The sequence below is a fragment of the Chaetodon auriga genome, chromosome 9 (genome assembly GCF_051107435.1).
Source record: "Chaetodon auriga isolate fChaAug3 chromosome 9, fChaAug3.hap1, whole genome shotgun sequence".
Classification (NCBI taxonomy): Eukaryota; Metazoa; Chordata; class Actinopteri; order Chaetodontiformes; family Chaetodontidae; genus Chaetodon; species Chaetodon auriga.
The window spans coordinates 6,941,740-6,962,394 of NC_135082.1; positions in this window are offsets into that span (position 1 = coordinate 6,941,740).

Here is a 20,655-nt window from a genome sequence, read left to right on the forward strand (position 1 = left end):
ATCATGGCCCCATGCTTCCTTTTTAACAACGTTTTACAACCAATCGGAGGAACCTACTCAGTCTCATCAGAGGCATTGAAGACCTCCGAATGAAAGAAATGGGATTCTTCTGGCACATGAGTGCGACAGGAAAACACAGAGATTAAAATCTTTGAGTCTCTGCATTCACATGTTTTATACGGCTGCATCTCAAACACTTTTTCTCTATCAAGTCGATTATCTTATCAAGCTGCTGTATGTTCTGAGTTGGAACTTCCTGTTTCCTGTCAGCAGCATGGTCTTTGACCACAAGCCTTTCTGATTGTATCTAGGTTTTCTTTTCTGGACTATTTAAATGTATTTTAAAATCATATGAACAGTTTTTACTGAAATATCTAAATAATATAAGGTGATGAGTTCCTAATGTGTGGATGGTCAACACACTAAGAGATTTTTGATGGATTAGCAGCCCGGGCCTACCGGGATCACCTTCATCCCACCTCCTCTCATTGACTATCTCTTCAGAGCAAGCTCTTCATTTACAATTCACATCATCAAAATGACTAGAAGAAATGAAGAAGAGGTTCTGTCTGAGGTTCATAAGCTGCTGGAACATCAGAAGTCTTTTTTTTTTTCTTTTTTTTTTTTTTTACAAAGAATCGCTTTGAACAACAGGAGAGGAGTTTTAAAACATGTCTGCAGATTTTGGTTAACTCCACTATCTCCTGTGTTGATGGTCTTGTTAAGATGAAGACTAAACTGGATTACCAACCCCTCTGAAACCATGATGATGCAGGCATCTATGAGGAATTTTTTTAATCCTGTTAATAATCTTGATTATTTTAAAAATGCACATTTATCATGCCAATTCTAGAATGAGGATCAGTTAAATCATTTTACACAATGAAGTATGTATTTTTTCAGCTTTACACTTGAATATCCATAGTCTTCCTATAAATTATGATCACCAACCTGATACTTAACTACTATAAATCATACATTTTCAATGATTGGTTTATCAGAAACTTGGCTACCTGAGGATATAGCCTGTCTTTATCCAATGTCACAATATAATGCTGCCCACTCCTATAGGAAGAATAGAGTAGGAGCTGGAGTTTCAATGTATTTACTGAGTGATTTTAACTTCACTAAAAGAAAGGCGCTTAGCCTTGAATTTGCCGAGACTGAGGCAGAGACATTGTTCCCTGGAGTTCCTTGTGCACTATTTGATGGTAAAAGTATCATCTCCTCCTCCTGATCTGGATACCAGCACCTGTTTACCTCTTTACTGTACCCTGGAAATGATATGATATATCTCAAAGACACATTGAATATGTTTGCAAAAGGTCAATGAAAGTGATGAAATATTGAGGAAACGTTGCTCTCTGATTCACCTTTCTGCAGATGTAATTCTGTATTATAGTTTTATATATCCATATATTAATTATTGTAATATTGATTGGGCTGGTACATATCCATCACAATTCTAAGAATGATTCCAAACTCAAGTCCTCAAGAGCCACCAGCACCTTTGTTTAGGTACTTTAACATCTTGTCCATTCGTTCTGTAAATACTTGTCTAATATGTGTGTTTATGTTTTAATTCATGTATCATAACCATAACCTTCCAGATACATTTCAGAATTTCTTCATTTTATCATCATCATCACCTTCATTCATACTCAACAAGACGTTCAAGGGGCTTTCATTTACCTGACTGTTGCACTTCAAATCATCTCTTTTCCCTCAAATTTAGAGGCCCTTATCTCTGGAATTCACTAAATCCATATTTGAAGTCATCATCTTCTTTAACAATTTTCAAATCATGTTTTAAAAAAACATCTCCTATTTAAATAGATCTTTGAGCAACTGACCACAATTTCACTTCACACATATTTACTTAGTCTCCAGATTTCTATTTTGCCTCTTAATGAGTTCCTTCTTCCACAGTCAGAAATGATTCTTACCACAAACCTCCTCAAGTATCCCTATACTTGTAATCCTTTAGCACAGCGATGTGCAGCGCTTCTGCCACATCCTGTGCTTGTCTTGTTTTGAGTCTATGGGAAGACAATTCGTTCATAACCCACTCAAAAACACAGTTCTGCTTAAGACTGCTTTGTGGAAAAGATACGTTGATGATGTCATGGTCATATGGAGAGATGACAGAGGATAGATTAAATCCTTCATCAGCTGCAGCAGCACATGTGTCTATATACTGAAACGTCCCTGTAGTCTGGTTTATGTTGGACAAACAAAAGAGATTTAAAGATTAACATAAAACTGCAATGCGTACACAAAACAGGAATTATGCTGCTGCTTGACACTATGCACAGGCTCACCATGGCTTCACAGCATTAAAGTTCTGGGGAATAGAAAAAAATCAGCTTCCTCTTCATCTTTCTCCTCGAGGTGGGGACATCATCACCTTGCTGCTCCACAGAGAGGCACATTGGATTCACACTCTGAACACAGTGAAGCCCTTTGGCATCACTGAAGGAGTGAATTTGTCATGTTTCCTCTAATGTGTCACATGTGATGGATGTTTACACATGTGTTTGGGGTGTAGCAGTTGGACGCTGGGTGCACTCCTTCTCCTACAGCCGGGGCGCAATCCAGAGAGAAGTAATGACAAGCAGCGAGGGAGGAGACGTCTCCTTAAACAAAGCATGATCTGTCAGAGCCATCACAGATGCCACACAGAAAAGAAATTATACCAGCAATCACCTGCTGGCTGCTCCGCTGTATGTTAAGTATATTTTCTGGTATTCACTCATTCAGTTGGAATAGTATAATTCACTGCCCTCCACTATTCAGGGCTAAGACTGAAATCGCAATGTTGAGTGAGTTAGGAATGAGGTGTTTTTCTACATTTCCTACAATGGAGCCAACCTCATAATAACCCTGCTTTAAACACTTGTTCTGCAGAGGATCACAGAAGGGTCACAAATTACTGCTTGAATATAGTGCCGTCATTTACAGAGCACTTGTTCCAGTGCACATTCAAACAGTGTCATTTAAACCTCAGGGTCTGTCGAGTGAAGCTCCAAAAGGTTCATGTCTCTTTAACAGCAATTCAAGGGCGCCACCTCTTGGCTGACCTTTTCAATACCACAAAACAGTAGAGGTGTCATGATTTTAAACATTAAAATGTACAACTGCAGAATAATCTCAGTCATTTTTTACATATAACACGTTTATGTTCACTTAAATGTTGCTTCAACTTTCTGGTCTTTTCCCCCTCGGTTTACAAACAAAAAGAGGCAAATCTTTGAAAATCGGGGGGTAGTTCGGGATCTCATTTTAAAAGATGCCGTTTTAATAACAGATTTTATGACATGTGAGTGATGAGAATCAGTAGTTTTTCCTTTTTTTGTGTCAGTTTTTATTTTTTTTTTCAACTATTCCAAGCAGGGTTTTCTCAGTGCAATCTCATAAACCCTCTCAGTCCAGTCAGTAGGCGTTCCTCGCTGGACAAATCTTAATTTCATGTCCTCAGTTTTTTCCATAAAGTCTTTGGTGATACATTGTTAAATTCATTAAGCTTGGCTTCAAGATTTTGGGCAAATGTGTGTCTTTGTCAGGGTTCAAAACAAAATTTCTCTCTGGAAAAAAAAAAAAAAAAAAAAGATAGAATAGACTAGATTCTTATAATTGGGCACACAAAGGGAATCCATCATTGTGCCAGAAACTTATGAATAGAAATCTCCACTCAAGTTAAAATAGTGATTTTTCATGACAAAAGTAGGTAGATCAATACTAAACTGATTGGGCAGAACGGCTGTGTGGTCCCAGTTCTGGTAGATTTGTGTACAGGCTTGTGAATATTTATATGCGTAGTATATATATATATATATATATATATATATATATATATATATATATATATATATATATATAAACAGGTGGTTAACGTTGGTGTACACACTGCCTCTGCCATTTGAACTAAGTGGGGCATCCGGTGTATGTGCTTGCTGAGATGCATTTTAAAAGGTGTGCAGACTCCACCTGCTCATTGCACCACAGGCCAATGCCGGCATGGTAATGGAGCAGACCCACTTAATATGGCAACTCCCACCCTTGGATTTATCATCCAATAGATTTGAAGCCCCGTTCAAGCAATTGTCCCGTGACTATTGTACACCTGGTCTAGCTTGTATTCTGTATGCCGTTAGCCTCATTTCTTCATCCACTTTGACTCTGATGAAGACGCAGCAATGTCAAAAGTCTGTTTGTATGAAGGCTTTGAGCTAATTGGTGAGCCCCAGTCCCTTTTGTCCTCTGAAGGTTTGCTGTCCTCAAAGCACTTGATTCAGCTGTATGTTGCAGGAAGATGTGCAGAGAACTCTGTTTCAATTAAAACTAAGAATTACTCCAAGACGATATGTGAAACCATTTGAAGCTGAATTTTGCCTGTGTCTAGAAAACCCGTGGGAGCTTGTTTTCAGCATCATCCACCAAAACCTGAACAAGTGAGAACAAGAAAATGAAAAGCTGCAGAGCCTGCGGTCATTTATCATTTGTCCTCTGGGTCTGATTTTCTGCATACTACATGAAAGCAGAGCTGTTTACCATCAAATTTCTGATGTTGGATTCCCCCACTACAACATAAATGCTGCATAACAAGAAAGGCTACAAGCAAAACTACAGTAATGGCAGAAACCCAAGATGTGGATTACCACCTAACAGAGAGAATAACTGATGATCTGTCCACCAAAGCCAATGCAAATTTTTAATTATACAGCAACTAACAAGTATGACAGCTCTATGATGAGGTGATGGAGTCTAGGTTTGATGCAGGGATGGTACAGACTGGAGTGTTTGCTGTGCTTAATGAGGGTTTAGAGCTTTGTAGTGGTTGAGCTAGCGGCTAACAACAGTCCTCACGTATAAACATCTTTCGCAGTGCTGGGAAGCAGGTCAGCATATGAAAATTCAATTGGAAAATGTGAAAACAAAGGGATGACAGAGGGTTTGAGGGCATGGTTATTGTATCCTAAAAGGGAGAACATTTGTTATACTTGCACACTACACACACACACACACACACACACACACACACACACACACACACACACACACACGTTTTCCACCTCTGTCTGTCTCCTTCCATTGTCTTTGTCCCTCTCAGTACCATCACTCTGTTCTCTGTCTCATTCATGCTCTCTTGCTTGCGCGGGCACACACACACACACACACACACACACACACACACACACACACACACACACACACACACACCCTCTTGCTTGTTCACACTCCCTTTCCTGCCTGGTTGAGCACTGTCGCTTGCTCACTCTCTCTCTCTCCCTCTGTCTGTATGAGTGATGACCTTCTCCAGCATTGGATAGGAAGGAGGATAGAAGCCATCTAAACTCTGCTATGCCCCCATTACTCAACCAGACACACCAGTGTCAATATACCTACACACACACACACACACACACACACACACACACACACACACACACACACACACTGCATCCCACTCAGCATTACACTGACTCAGAACAGGCCACAGCAGCATAGCATGGCTAGCAACTTCATCCAAAAATTGATTGTCCGGGCAAAAAAAACCCCTCAGCTGGTTGAATTTATTGCTCCAAACTAATTTTATGGTCTTTAACTTTCCTGCCAGTCCAGTCCAAAACAAGAGGGGAACAGGAAGCCTTTTGCTTCACCTTCCCTGTAAGCAGGACCCAGCCACATTAAGCTCTCACTTTTCATGCTTGTAATAATGTGAACAGGCATCCAAAAAATGCCAGACTGCACCGATTTCTACACATCAAGGCCACTTAACTCGTCAATTGCAAGTTCCTGTACTTGGTGGTGGAACGATATTAGCTCAAGTGATAATGCTACTAGTACCATTCAAGTGCATATCCCTGTAAAACAGGCTTCCTAATGAAATCCTTCTTTTCAGCCACTTAGGAGCAGTGCAACACCCTTTATACACAACATTGACATGTTGATACCTTAAACATGTTATGGCTAGCTATTCATTTTGACTCATGTTTCTGGCCAACAAACAAATCACTCTCCTCTCAGCACTGTTTTGGCGTCCTGTGGGAAATAAACTAAGCAAAAGTCAGTGGACACCTCAGCTAATTATTGAGTTCAGGTGTTTCAGCCACACTCATTGCTAGCAGGTGCATAAACTCCAGCACACAGCCATGAAATCTCCATAGACAGGTGCATAAAATCACCGAGCAGCTGTGGCATTATTCACTACAAAGTTCTGGAAACAACACTAGCACAAGTACTGTGTGTCAAGACCTTCATTAAAAGGGTTTCCATGGTTGAGCAGCTGCATGCAAGCCTCACATCGCCATGTGCAATGCCAAGCAACAGTCAGTGGTGTAAAGCACACTGCAACAAGGCTCTGGAGCAGTGGAAATGAGTTGGAGTGATGAATCACTACACTGTGAGACAGTCTGATGGACGAACCTGGGTTTGGAGGATGCCAGGAGAACACGACCTACCAGAGTGCTTAGTGCCAACTGCAAAGTTTGGTGGAGGAGGGGTATTGTTCTGGGGCTGTTTCAAGGTTTGGGCTAGGCCCCTTTGATTGACTGAAGGGTCTTCTTAATGTGACAGAAAACAAAGACATTTTGACCACTTGGGTGTTTCCAACTTTGTGTGTGGAGAAGGCCCTCTGCTGTTCCAGTATGCCTGTGCCCCTGTGCTTAAGCCAGGTCCATGAAAACATGATTAGTTCGATGTGGAGGAACTTGACGGCCTGCACAGAGCAATTATCGACTGAGAGTCAGGCCTTCTCGTCCATCATCAGTGCCTGACATCACAAATGCTCTTTTGACTGAACGTGCACAAATTCTCACAGACACCAAAATGCTGTGGGAAGCCCAGAGGAGTGGCAGTTGTTATAGCCCCACTGTGGGGTCCAGCTCTATATTAATGCCTGTGATTTTAGAATGGGATGCCTAACAAGCTCATTAAGGCGTGATCATCAGGTGTCCACTAACTTTTGGTCATACAGTGTATCTAACTTTACCTGCCTAGCACTAAAACCTGCAGTGTACAATGAGTTTATCAGAACTTTTTCTTTGACATCACTCATAACTTTAAGACAGTGATCAAATTAGCTTTTAGACCAACAAGCTGAGCATAATGAGTCACCAAAAATACATATTTTGGGACACAGAGGGCATTAGCCCAGCTTTTTAGTGCCTGAATTTATGCATATGGACTTAGCTGGTAGTGTATATCTCTTTAATTTGTCACTACTGTACTGAAAAAGTTGAATATTTTATGTTTCAGTTCCTTATGAGTCACCGTGTTAGCAGAAAGACACAGGCATTAGTTGATTTACAGCCATCTATGCTGGTTGCACTTTATACTTTAGCTGAATGTTTCGTCAGCATTCATTCATTTTGTTTAAACTTCCTCTCCATTTACCTACTGAAGGCAATGCTGCCCTCCATTGCCTCAAAAATTACTGTGACATACATGTAACCACTGTACTGTGTCTCAGTGTTTATGTGTGTATCAGTATCAGTGGAGAGAAAACACAGTCTATGTAAACGACTTCAGTGCTTGTCTTGGACAGTGTGTCGAGGATCCCATTCATTTTGGTCAGCGTTATGAATCCCTGATAAGGCTAATGAACGCCATAGCTCACTTATGCTAATCAGTCTCTTGAATTAGCCTGCCACTGGAGCGGCCTATTAGAGGAGATCACAGCGTAATGGATGGTATTAAGGCTGCACTGCCCACTACAGTTTGTGTGTGAGCGTATGTGTGTGTATGAATGACTTTGTGTATCTGAGTGTTTTTTAATGAGTTAAGTGTTTTTGTGCAGCTATTTCTGTGTGTTTGAGGGGACTGCAGCTCTAATAAAGCATAGAAAATGTCCAGAGTTCATTGAAACTGAACACAGAAAAATATTATATCCTTTTAATCCTGTGCTATGTCATTGAGAGGTTTTTAATCTTAAAATAATGTTTGTGACACCAGTGGGAATGAGTAATTCTTTAGTCTCACCATTGGATGGCAGTAGTGTATCACACAGGACTACCTGACGTACCATAATTCAAAAGTCCCTCTCCAAACAATAAACTTCAGATGGTGAGATAACATATTCACGCATGAGGCAGACGGGGCTTGTTTCAGTCGCCACAGTGACTATGATTAAAAAGAACAGAAAGAATGTATTTAAATGTATTCAGATTGGGACTGTGATCTCTGCTGGCAGTGTTTCAAACTCAGTGTCTCCTCCAAAATCTCTACAACTTTTTTGTTTCTTTGCCTCTCCTGTCCTCTTCCCCTTTTTTCTTCTGACCCTCCCTGCCCCCCCACCCCCTCCACCCCCCTCCTCAAAAACAAGCTAGGAAACATCAAACTAAATTTCGGATCAATTGTTTGATCATTCCATACAACATCACTGCTACGCCCAATTTAGCTGACACACAAATGCACACCAACACACACTGATACACACTTGTGCGGCCTATCCCTTATGTTTCCTCTGGGATGTAGCTGACAAATGACAGCGCTAGTCGGCTGCCAGCCCCGAGTCTCTTGCTTGGCAGGGTGTGTGTGTGTGAGTGTGTGTACTGTACATATGTGTGTGTTGCTGGAGAAAAAAATCGTTGAGGGACACAGGGAGATGGAGGGGAGTGTTGGCAAGATTCTTGCTTTCTGATTGGTTGACATGAACATCCTGCAGAGTTATGGATTTTTGACAGAAAAGATAGTTTGCTTCGACCATGTTGCTCAGTAGACTATGAAAAAACGCTTATTTTCTTTCTTTCCAAGTACAAACCAAGTATTTGTGTTGGGAAAATCTGTTATTTGGCCATTTATGGATTTTCCCAGTGGGGTACAGGAACAGATGAAAACAGCAACACATGAAAGGAGGAGAAGGAGGAGGGGAAGCTAAGAATAAGGACGAGGGGGGCAAAAGACAAGACCTTTAGTTTAAGATATCAGTTTTTATCAGCAAAAAACAGCTGGCTGGTATCTAGTTAAATTGAGGTATACAAACTTTAGCATTTTTAAGCCTAAAGCAGACAACGCAACTTACCCACGTTCTCCTGTCAGAGACAAATTTTAGAGATTTGAGAAAGTTAGCATGGACCCAGCAGCCCATTCTCATTCCCAGAGTGTCATATACCAACACACTGTCATACCCCTCGACATCTCATGCAGATGCACGAGGTACCCTTTAGCATCTCCATAAGAAGCATCCACCTCCAATGTAAACCCATTCACGCCAATATTAGACACCAACAGCAACTGCTCCTGCCATCCAACACGTTCTCACCATAGTAACGCAAAACTAGTGAAATTCATGTGTTTGACCCATTCATCCACCCTACCTTCCTCCGTTCATGGACATTCTTGCTCTATATACTACATCACCTTGCTCTGAGTGTCAAATATTGCCCTGGATTGGTTTATATTGGAGTTAGTTGAAAGCCCAGTGTGGCACATACAGAAGCACAAGGTGCCCACCTTGATGCTGAGGGGCATGACAAAGTTAATATTTTACACTCTGGGAATGAGACAAGGCTCAAATCACTGCTTGGGTGGAGTGGTTCCACGACACATCTTGACAGTATCATCAGAAGATGGGTGTCCTCCCACTTGGACGGGCAAGACACACCTGCTCAGTCCTGAAGGCATCCAAATCACGTGGCCAAATCACATTTATTTCTTCCTTTTACTGTGAAGGAGCACTGGTTGTACTCTAAACTCCTTCTGGATGTCTTACATCCCTGTCCACAATCTCATTCTTAGGGTAGTAGGGAAATCAACAGTGTGGTAGAACTTCTAAATTACTGACCCGGGATGCGCAACCCAGGTTCAGTACGCCATGATGGCAGCCTTCACCTGCTGCTCCACATGTCGCTACATGTCTAACCCTTGGGCTGAGCCGTATAGGTGGTTGGCCCCCATACTTAAGAGTCTGACTGTATCATAGTCAGAAACAAGATGTGCTTGTAGTTGCAGCACCTTGAAATGTTAGATAAGCAGTGTCCATTGAGCTCTCAACAGGAAGCCAGAGGCAGAGGACACTTACTGCTTGTTCTTGCTGAACATTGCAATTACTCACACCACTCACAGATCCCTCCAACTACAACAATCTTTCAAAGAATACATGTTGTCTAAGATGAGTTGTGTATGTTTTGTAGTTCCAAAGCTTGCAGTCTGCACTAGCTCTTGCTTTTAAAGCTAGACCATGCTAAGTTCTGCATTTCAAAAGTATCATGATTACCTTTGTTTTTCTTCTCTCCATTACATTCATCTCTTGACAGAAGTCAGGTCAGCCACTGAGTGTGCTTGATGTGATTCCACACAACGCTTTGTTGAAATTTGGAAGGAGTCCACACTGGTTCCTCTGCAAGCTTCTGTGACCTACCCTTACCCATAACACCCTTCCCTGCAAGGTCTCTAGAGCAGGAACATAATTCCAGCCTCAGTTTACAGACTACAGGAACGTCACTGTGCTTCCTCAACATTATTTCACAAGGACAAGCTTTATACATTTGCAGCTACTGTTAAAATAAGATGGTATATAAGCCCTTGGCTGATATCACACTCTTGTTTTATCTGTGTGAAATCCAGAAGACAGTGGAATGGATGTTGGGAAACCCCTTATTTTATTGTTGATAATTTAACAGGATTTACCTCAAAGTGTATTTAGTAGCTCTGCCTGACGTGCTTGTCACTTATCAGAGGTTAATGTCTTGTTTTAAAACTGCTGAAATGCTAAAGGCTTTCATCATCAGAGAAGAGTTTTCCATTCTGCTGAACTGAGATTCACCTTCCTTGCAAAAATGACATTTTTGTCTTCAAACTCCCAAAAGTCTCTACAAAACTGTGGCAAGGTAGTGCTGGGTTCATTCATGATGACTGAGCCTCTTCACCAACAGGGGCAGAAAGGATCGGAGGATAAGTTTGGTGAGGTGGGAAAAGAAGAGGAGAGCCAGAGGAAAAATGATAGGGAGGGGTGAAAGGAGTAAATCAGCACATCTACAAACCTGAATCAATCTGCATCATCGCAGAAAATAATGTAAGCAGCAAAAGCAGCGCAGACTCATAAATGATCAGGACATACAAGTGATAGACCAGTTCTCATCTAATTAAAGGTTGTTGCGATGGAGGGATGGAGTGAAAGAGGAGAGCAGTCGAGGCCAAAGCAGCTGAGATCAGGTAGAAACAGATGCTTTAATTAGCAGACTGAGAAATGCCCGTAGCTCTGCGTGTGTGCATGTGTGTGTGTTTGATGGTTTTAATTAGTTGAAGAGTAAGATGAAACACAGAGGAAAATCAACAAAGTGGCATCTCTATAAAGGTTAACAACCACCCACCTTCTTCCCTCTGCCTCTCCTCCCTTTGCTTTCTCTCCTCTCTGATTCTTTCTTGCTGAGCGTTTGTAGCGGAGGGAAAGAGGAAATGAGAAAGAGAGACTCGGAATGAGAATGAGGGAACAAAGACGCACAAGAAGACAGAGTAAGTCTCTTTAATCAAACCAGTAGCTCAAAGAGCCATCAGCTTTATTAGCTCTAAACACAACACAGCACAACACACATGCACACACTCACACAAGCATTGAATTCAATTTGTATGCCTTCAAACCAGCACGCTGTTGAAGGCATACAAATTGTGTTCTGCCCTCCAGAAACAAGGGAGAGATTTAGTTCAAGCTTGTGTCTCACTGTACAGATTACAGGTAGACGCACAGAGATTACTGTGAAACTAAAATTGAGTGTCTAGTTTCTGATGTCTTGCCTGCAGCCTGAATCACCAAAGAGATTTCTTTTCTCTTACTACTTCCCTGCAAGGGTTGCTTTAAGATTATTTTAGTGGTGAAAAAAGAGATTGATGGGACAGTTATGTGACAGGATGATATGCGACACGTTTTAGTCCACCGAGCCCAGAAACAGGAAACGAGATGACAAGTTTTTTTGGGTGCTCGTGGTTCCTGGGAGCCATGAGCCATTGCACTGTTTGTTACATCATGCGCTATTATCCCTCCTGACTGGTGGTTGCACCCTCTCTTACGTTGACCTATCAGGATCATTGGCTTTCTTTCATATGGTTAAAGAGAAAACCAATCAGTGATGATGTCCAAAGTCTACTTCATGCCATTTCCCTCTTCAGTAGCTCAGTGTGAGACGGTGATTCGCCTACACTCTGTCTGTTACCAAACAGCTTTTACCCAAGCAAGCAGTATGGCTCTAAGCAAGGCAATATCAATCAAGCCTGCTCACAAAGTTAGTTTGGAGTGAAATATTTGTACAACTATCAAGAGAAATGCCATTTGGCACAGACATTCATGTCGCCCAGAGGATGAATCCAATGATATTGATGACCAGATACTGACAGAGCTAATGACACTGCAGCATCCTTCAGGTATGGCTACCTGTTTGTTGGGCTGTTTAGTGTTGGATGTCAAAGGATAGCATGCTAACATGGTAGACAAAGATAATGCACATGCTAAACATGGCTGGCTAAACATCAGCATGTGAACACTGTGATGTGAGCATGTTAGCATGCCAACATTACCATTTAGCTTTCAGCTACATATTAATTATACAGACTATACTGGATGTCTGACATTCAGTATAATCTTCATAATTCAGTAATGTTTGTCTGTTTATGCAGATTAATAGACGAAACCCCCAACTTAACCATTTTATACTGGCAGGAAATCATGCAATATCTGCTCCACTGTGTGTCAGTCTGGCTGCAACAATTAAACTCCACAAATAGTCAAAATCTAAAGATCTAATTATTAACTTTTCTTTTCTGCCATGCTCACAAATCTGTTGTACAACCATCCACTATCCATTCCCCTTGTGTAATGCACTGAAGTGTTTTTTTTTTAGTATGCATACTGACTTTATTTAGTCACTTTTCCACTGAGAACACACAACATAGTTAAATGACAGCTGGTCTTAAAATAATAGCCTGTCTAAGAAAACATAAAGAGGGAAGTACGAGCAGGAGGACTGAGCTGCTGAACCTCATACACGTGAGTATTGTTTTAAGACAGACATCTAAAACATGTGAACCTATTCTTTCAACCTTTCTTAGAATTAGTGTGTAGCGTGGAAGTGGGACACAGCTTCAGCTTTATTTCCATATCTGTGTGACAAATGTCTAAGCCCGGCAGGTTTTGGCCTGCTGACTCGTTTTTAACAGGAAATCAAATCCTCTGCACACAGGAGAGAGTCATCGTAAGCTTGGATTTCTAGATAGTGTGAGAAGTGGGAAATCTTGAATAAATGAACAGCATCTTGGTCCCACTGCTCTCTTTAGCCTTTTCTCTCCCACTGCAAATGTTATTGTGGTTAATTGATTTTTCATCAGAAGAGATTAGAAACAGAAGCAGTTGTCTGGCGTGAATAAATATATGCCTAAACTGTCATTTGCTTCAACATTAAATCTTAAATCCACTTCTTCATTAAAACCTTAACAAAGCACTGTTGCATTTTCAATGCAAATGATTTTGCTATGGGAATCATGCAGTCTTTCAGCATGTTAAAACCTGGATCTCGCTTTAGCGTCGGTTTTGAGTTCAATTTGAAAAATGAATATGTATCTAAAGGATCAGTTAGATGGACATCCACATAGTGGACTTCACTGTATAAATGTGGTGGAGAAGGCAGCACAGGGTAGTGAGGAGGACAGGGGAGAAACAACCCAGGGCAATCCTCAAAACTAATCCCCAGGCTACAGCCTCAAAGACTCTTTTATCAGGGCTGGTGAGTGCTCTCTCTCTCTCTCTCTGTCTCTCTCTCTCTCTCTCTCTCTCTCTCTCTCTGTGTGTGTGTGTGTGTGTGATTGCTGTCTGCTTCGATATCTATTCCTATTCCATTCTATTCTTCTGCATTATGGGTATTGACATTTTCCTGGAGACTGAAAATCACTTTTACAAAACGCTTTGACACACAATGGTAGATGTTATAGAAAACAAACATAACCGGTTCTCCCTGTAATATATTTAAGTGCAATTGTCAAACTGGATGTTTGCAACAGTTTATTTATCATTATCGTTTGATCTACGACAGTCGAGCGAAGTGAGTGGAAGATGTGGGTTGTGTGTGTGTGTGTGTGTGTGTGTGTGTGTGTGTTATTTGGCCTGTGAGGATAAGTGTGTGGATTTTACTGCTGTTTTATAGTCCATTACAAGCCCATTACTGCAGCCTCATGGCCTCATTCTCTTCTTTATATTCCGTATCTCTTTATGGTGTTAAGTAGCTAAATAATGATAGCAGAAGGGGCAGCAGTACAAGCAGGGCTATTACACACTCAAAGACACAGGCAGGAAGTTTTTGGCAGGAGAGACAGCCTACACCACCCGAGCTGCGTTTCCACCTGACTATCAAGCTGTCCAACCTCAAACTTTTGAAATGTCTCAATTAGCTTTGCTTCCACCCATTTGTCTGATACAGATAAATAAGCTGCCTGAAATATTGTGGGCTGTGAACTGACAGAAAATGGAAAACTCTTTGAAGAATTGATTAGTGCTGGTCAAGTTGTTTTCACACCTTAGTGACAGCTATCATTATATTTCATGCTGTCTAAAGAGGAGGGGGAAAAGTCTTTTAGAATGCCATGCATTCATGATGGAAGCGTAATACTGAGTGCCAGCACATGGAGCATTTTTCATCTAAAGAATCTGGAGTATGGAAGCAAAGAAAGGCCAAATTAATCTGAATCTCATAGGTATCTGAATACCTTACTGTGAAATTTAATCACTACTGAATACTTATTGTGAAATTGAAACCACTTATTTTACAAGACAGAAATACTTACATATATATCTATATCTATATCTATATCTATATCTTTTACACTAAAAATATTACTAGAGGATCACACTACTCTTCAGCCTGGCATCATTTTACTCTCTAAACCTCATCAAAATAAACTGTTGCATCAAGTCAATCTAATTCCAGTACTTCCAGCTACAGCCCCTTATCAAGCTGATTCACTCACTGAACTGACCTCTTCTGCAGTCACAACCACTGAAGGCACAAAATGATATCATTAAATCATGTGCACTTAACCACTTAAAACATGATACACAGCTGGAAGTGGCCTCCTGTGCAGCCAGCAGCCTTATGGTTATTAATTGAAAGGTCTACATGTGGGCCGTCTGCAGCCCCCAGATTTTTATGGCCAAATGTAGTGGTCTTAGTTGATGGGATGGAAAAAGAGCACAGTGCCAGACAGCTGAGTGGACAGAGCTAATGCCTTCAAGGTTAGACGGGTTATTTCTGGTCTAAAAACAAATCTATCATACATTGATTGGTTTCAAGAAACTCTCATTTTCCTGCAATTAAAAGACTTGTCACAACAAGTCACCATTTGTGGCAATATCCAGTGCACCCACAAAGGTTATTTCCTGTTGATTTTAAGTGGAGCAGCTCCAGGTTTCGTGTTTGTGTCATTGTGAAGCATCTGTTCAACAAACAAGAAACAAAGGGGAGAGCAGCTATACTCTGCCTGGCCTGGGTGCAATCCATCACATGCATCATGAACTGTGTGTGTGTGCGCACGGATTTCCTGGTGATGGTGGTGGGGGTGCGTGCCTCAGAAGTGATTAGGGAGTGTTTTCAGCTCTGAGACATGTCATGAAGGAGAGAAGTCAAACGGCGCTCCTTAACACCCACACACACTCAGAGCAGCCCAGCACAGTTTGACCCTAGTCTGTTGTCATCAGGATAGCTCACTAATTAAGAAGAGCTTCTCTCACACCGACACACACGCGTGCACAATGACAGCTTGTCGCTTGTCTCCCTACCCGGGAGTCTCGTGAGGGTCCTGTGTATGTATATCTGTGTATGTGTGTCACAGTGCTAGTGTGTGACAATTTGTGTTCCTCTGTCAAAGAGCTGTCTCCTGCTGTGGAGGGCCAGAGAGGTGATTTGTCTCCCTCAACTCTGCTCTGTGAGACAAAATGTGTGTGTGTGTGTGTGTGTGTGTGTGTGTGTATGTATGTATATATATACATACACACACACACACACACACAAATACATTAATGTAGTGTCGGGCAAACTCACTTTAATGGTTACAAATTGTGTTTGGATATATGAAAAACAAGCTTGCAACTAGTGGAGCATTTAGCCGCTAAAGAGCCACATATTTTAGCCATAGCAACCTGGCTATGGGTGGAAATATTGGTCTGTTGGTCAAACATTTATAGGTGGACCACCACAAATTTTGTACAGACATTCAGGGTGAAACTTACGAACTTTGGTGATTCTCTGACTTTTCCTCTAGCGCCACCATGAGGTTTTGTTTTTTAGTGAAATATCTTGACAGCTAACATTGTGCTTCTGAGCATGTGCAGTCAGTTCCCATATAGTTTGATATCATTTATTTAACTCACTACGCTACCTTTAAATGTTACTGTGCTAGTGCCGCTGTCCTAAGTTCACAGTGCTTCCGTGATTTGACACTCACACACCCTCCAGCTCCTTCATAGGTCCAGCAAGTTCAAGCTGGCTCACCAACATGATGACACTGCTATTGCAGCTAAAACAATTTTCACAGCCTTCAGAAGAATCGGAAGAATAAGAATACAAAAAATAAGTGATGGGAGGCCAACACCTGACCTAAGGGATCTTCAACAAAGGAAGGGACGGAAAATTGTTTGCACTGAATGGTACAAAAGGAAGGATTGGCTTTGTGCTACACTGAACAGGCTTTTCTGTTTCCCATGTTTGCTGTTAGGCGGCACCACCGACATGGTCTGGACTAATGCGGGATATTGCGACTTGAACGACTTGCTTTGGTGATAACCAAGCATGAAAAGCCTGTGGTCCATATTCACAGCCAGACTGCTCTGAAAACATTTGGACACAACAGAATCGACCTGGATTTGGATGAACAGCGGCTGAGCATTATCATCCACAATGATACGGTACAGAAGAACAGAGAAATCCTAAAAAGTCTCATTGATGCTGTATGTTTCCTTGTTAAAGAGGAGCGAGCTAACAATGAGCATGCAAGTTCCTCAAAGTGGGGGAATGTCATTGAACTGTTGCACCTAATTGCCAGCGAGGATGCTAATTTAACCTCCCACTAGGCATCATCTACAGTGTTTTCCAGCACGTCACACAGCATCCAAAATGACTTAATTGAAGCGACTGCAACTGAAGGAAGGCATAAAAGAGGATCTGAGTGTGGCAGTTTGTTGCAGTGGAGGTGGATGAATACAGACATCACACACAAGGCGTTAATGCTATTAGCAACCTGCTTTCCTGACTATGACAAGGCAAAATGTCAGCTGTGGAAAAGGCCTGTTAATGCAACTTTAAAATACGTTTCGTACATTTTTAACCACTGTTTTCAGGAGCACAGTGCTTTTTTTAAAATTTAGAATGGATCTATTTTTTTTTTTAGAAACGCAGTTAATCTTTACATCAGGTTGTTATAATTGGTTATTATCTCCATGTGATGACAACTGAGCAAACTCCATCTGCTGAGGGAAGACTGTGAGATGTGCAAGGGAAACAGCTAGCGGACGTTGAGCGTAGACTTTTTACTGATTTTGTTGGCAATGTAACACTTTACTTTCCAAATTAATATTTTGCATCTGGGAACCTCAGAAGATTACCGAAAATTTAGAGTACAAACAAAAAGAGAAGAAGAACAGAAGTTGGGAACAGAAAGGCTGGGGTGATGAAGAGGCGATGAATGAGATAATCACTGACGAACTCTGCTATCAGTCCCCCTTCCTCCTCCACTCTTTTTCGTTGTGTCTCTTTGAGCAAATTAAAGTCTTCATCGTTGATATAATAAACTGTTGTACAGCTGTTCCAAGGCTCCTCATGGGAGAACACACAGAGAGGAAAAAAATATTTGAAAGGAACTGAACTGACAAAGAGATGAGAGAGCCTGTTTGTGAGTGTGTGTGTGTGTGTGTGTGTGTGTGTGTGTGTGTGTGTGTATGTGTGTGTGTGTGTGCGTGCATAAGTGTGTAAATGAGACTGAATTCGAACTTCAGAGAGAGAACGAGCCTCATCCATATTAATAAACTGCAGGTCCCGCGCTTCACTCCCGGGACCAGTACCTCCCCTCGCTCTAATAGATCACACTCCATCTTTGATCACATGGCTGTTTGTTTTCATAATTAACTCCAATTCAACTCTGTGATATTTCAGCTTTATGACATTTGCTTGGCATTTCAACTTCATTACGGCACCGCCCGTCTCTTCTGCTGGTGGACAGCATTATGGGCCACCATGTATAATTATGCCCCTAACGAATCTCATTGATGTTTATCCTCGTTTTTTGAGTCCCGTTATTCTGATTTAGTTTTTGAGTTACATAGATATCATTGGACCGACATGTACTCTCTCGACAATAAAAGAGGAAATGACTACAGGATGTAAAAGTTGGTAGTTACACTGATGATTTACCACCTTCATCAGCGCTTCTCAACAGGGGCGTTCAGAAAATATTTTTGAAAGGGGGTCAATTGTTTAAGGCGAGTTTACACTAAAGATTCACAACAAAATGAGTTGAAACGTGCACCTGATTGTAAAAGAATGTGGTCTGCAGTGATCTAAAACCTGCTAGTCTACACCGATGCCATTAGACGAGATGGTATATTGTTTCCATAGCAACAACTCTTCAGTTCAGGTCCAGCTTTCTGTAGTACAGTTCCTGCTGTCCTCACAGGAGCGAGACGTCAGACTACCATCTATAAAATTTCACCAACACAGTGTTCAGTGTGTCGGCTTAGGAAAATGGACGCTCTGTTTCTTGGTGTTCCCTGAGTTTCTACTTCTTGAAGGCATTGAATTCAACACCATGAATACCTTGTTTTTGCCATGGTTACAAATTTACACAAGATATTTACAATGAAAAAGTATTTATCTATTTACAGATAACCTTACAGTGGATATAAACACGGTTACATATATGCTAATTTCCACATTCATGGTAACTGTTCAGGGAAACCACATAACACACTCATTTACATTACATTAAGGCTTAAAGTTCTGCATAATTATGTGCATGGTCACTTTGAGTGATAGTTAATTGCTAGGTGACAGCAAGCAGGCTTCATTCAGCCCACCTCAGCTCCACCCCTGCATCACCTCTTTGACCATTTTTGGATTAGCCAGGAAGTAGGCAGAGTCAGGCACTGCCAAGATGGCGACGGCCAGAGGCACTGTCACTGAGCTTTACAGTGGTTCTTCAGGAAACTGTGGGTGATGTCAGGCGCACTAGGGCTGACACTAACTTCTCTGCAACAGAAATACAATTTGTATTCACATGGCTTTTTTGCTCCCTGCAAACTAATGATTCTAATATTCCAACTCCAGTTAAATCAAATCTGTAATTTGGCATTCAATGGCGTGCTTTTTTAATGATATAATGGACCTGGATAATGGATGGCAGGGCGCTGACCCAAAAAAGGCTGAAAGCCACTGACTTAAGAACACAATTCTGCAGGTGCCCTCAGCTCTCTGAAGCATTTTAGCAGTTCATTGTTTCAGTGCCCAACTTTATCTTAGTGACCAGCTAGTGAACATGCTAAAGCATTAAGAGGCATTAAGCTTAAGAGCCAGATACTTCCCTCAGGTACTGGTGCAGACCAAAGCAAAGGCAAAAAGGAGAGTGAATCTTGAATTTACATTCATGAACTGACTCCAGATGAATACAAATGTTACTCCATGTCTGCTGCATGTGTAAATACGCAACTGTTTGCAAAAAAAGTTCACATTACCTGAAGAATGTATTATGTAAGTTTTATATTTACACTTCTTTGTCATCTCCTAGGAATTATATTTGTATGGTATTTATTTGCAACATAATGAAGAAATGTAGTTTAATTGAAACTTCTACAAGCTCATTCAAAGTGAAAAAGAAAAAGCACATTTGTGTGCAGCACAAATTTAAATTGGAAATGAGTTAACAGGTTTGTTCAGGGGGTGGTGGTAATTGTGAGTGAAACTGCAGCGATACACATATTTGTTATATACATGTTTTAATGTTGCAGGTGTTGAAGTGCACACGTTCAATATCTCGGCACCGGTACACACTGAGGCTGCTTATATGTCGCTGCCTTCTTTTGTTTTTGTTCTTTTTGGTTGGACAACATACCCCTTTTTCATTCTTATCAGTACATGTAATTCTCTCAACTGGACAAACCTGTTGGGGAGTGCAGCACCTTTGAGTCCGTAGAGCACGGCTTAAAGTAAAAATGCCATTGGTAATCCCATTTATTCTCTTAAATTCATGAAGTGTTATTTGGCCAGATGGAGATCTTTCCTACATTTGTAGAATTCACAGCAAGCAACAACACCTCACAAAAGAAGAAGAGGGCAACGTAGTTTCACTACAGCCATTTTGGGACACACTGTTGTGTTGAGAAAACACACAATGTGGTGGTCAGCCATTATCACTGGCCTGGAACAGAGGCGTACATCGCTAAACAGGTAAGTTTATTGATAGCAGCTGGCATCATATTCTCTGATATAGGTTTACATCTGCTTTTTAGGAATTGAAGCAAATGAATGAACCAATCTGCAGAACAATATGTCTTCAAACTTGCTTTTCTGCTGTACACACTTCCAGTTCAGATGCTGGATGCACACTCAAATCTTACAGCTTACAGGTCTATTGGTATTGGTGATTGGACCTGATTAAGGTCACCCTAACCGATGATGGTAATCAATATGT